A 1,717-nucleotide genomic window follows, 5' to 3' on the forward strand; every position below is an offset into this window, starting at 1 on the left:
GAGCCTTGCTGAAGTGTTAGGGTTGGTTTTGAACCTGTGATCCTCCTGTCTAATCCTCCCAAGTACAGGGATTACAGGTGTGCACCACCACACCTATATTTCACATATAACACACATATATAGATTATCTGCACTTAAGAAAGTATTTTATTTAAAAAAAACAAAAATCAATGAAAAACCTCTTCTCCATTATTTTCCGGTTATAATATTAAATTATAATATTTAAATTATAATATTATAATATTATAATTTTTATAATATTAAAATTATAATTTTTTTATAATATTAAAATTAGTATTTTCCCTCCTCTCTTTGTTAATAGTAATAATCCGCCATTGGGAAGTACGAATTGTTTTATTATCATCGACATGGCACTTAAGTAAATGAAATCTCGTCAAGTACATGGTGACTTGGGTTTTGTTTCTGCATCTGTCACTTGGTGAATAAAGATACCATTTTCAAGATGCTCCGTGTCATCCATTTCATACATATATGATGATGCTATTGTAAGTGTTGCCATCATTACGGAAGGCAAGGGATGCGATACTGCTGGGGTACCGGTGGAACTGGCACAGTCGCTTTTTGTTAAATGGGTCCCAAATATTTACAAATCCATTAGAACCACCTGTGGCGAAGGTGTTGCGGACATTGTGAAAGAAAATGGCACTGACAGAGTAAATCTGCTCGACGCTCTTCTCTTTGAGTCGGTGACATTTGAAGGCATACTTCTTCTGCACCTCAGGGCTTGGGTCCAAGTACTCAACTGCCACTCGGCCCTCAAGAGAGCTCAGTAAATAGCCCTGCTTGTTTGGAAACGCACGTATGCAGCGAGTCTGTTATTTCAAGCTGGACTCCCCGCACTGCTGCACGTAGCCCATGTTCTGTACGTCCCACACTAACACTCTGCGGCCTGCTGTGCCCACCATCAGCCGGTCTCCAGACACAGAGAGGCTATACACCTTTTCAGGCTGAGAGAAGGTCCCGGCATTACAAGGAGTCCTGGGATCCCACAACTTAACTGTCTGATCCCAACTTCCAGTAACCGTCACATTCACTTCTGGACAGTATTCAACACATCTGATGGGGGCGCCATGGGTCCCAACAAGATTTCCTTGATCAGTGTTCAAATCATGCATTTTCAGTTGATGCTCTAATCCCCCGCTCCAGGCATGTGTTGGATCGTAGAAGGCGCAGTCCAGCAGGGCTCCTGTGTGCTGGTACTTGAGCCGCATGGAGTTGGCAGGCACATCGTAGAGGGGCACCGACGTGTCCCAGGAAGAGAGCAGCAGAAACTGGGAGGTGCTGGGGCTGAACTTCGCCGAGGAGTTGCCAAGTCGCCATCCTCCGGTGGCTGGTTCAACTTAAACTCGTCGGAAGCAGCCATCTTGAGCTCCCTTCTGAAACAACGTCCCAGCCACTCGCAGCCACGTCCCTGCTTCGCTCCGAGCACTCTCTTATATAGAGATATATTTTTTTTAATTCTTTATTTTGAAACAGGGTCTCAATGAGTTGCAGAGGGCCTCACTAAGTAGCTGAGGCTGTCCGCGAATCGCGATCCTCTGGTCTCAGCCTCCCGAATGCTGGGATTACAAGCGTGCGCCACCTCGCCCAGTTTATATAGAGATATTTTTAAACTCAAAAGCAGAGCTGGACATGGTGGCACATGCCTGTACTCTCAGTACTTGGTTCCAAATAAAAAAATGAAAATAGGGCTGAG

The 1,717-nt window shown here is 44.7% G+C and overlaps 1 pseudogene across 1 annotated transcript; it reads right to left on the reverse strand.

The window, feature by feature from the left end:
• Positions 1-394: 394 nt before the first annotated feature.
• On the reverse strand, positions 395-1,384 carry LOC308270114 (mitotic checkpoint protein BUB3-like; annotated as a pseudogene). The gene has a single exon. The product of its transcript is annotated as a mitotic checkpoint protein BUB3-like (transcript).
• Positions 1,385-1,717: the final 333 nt, after the last annotated feature.

This window comes from Muscardinus avellanarius, assembly GCF_963383645.1.
Source record: "Muscardinus avellanarius genome assembly, chromosome: 11".
Lineage (NCBI taxonomy): Eukaryota > Metazoa > Chordata > Mammalia > Rodentia > Gliridae > Muscardinus > Muscardinus avellanarius.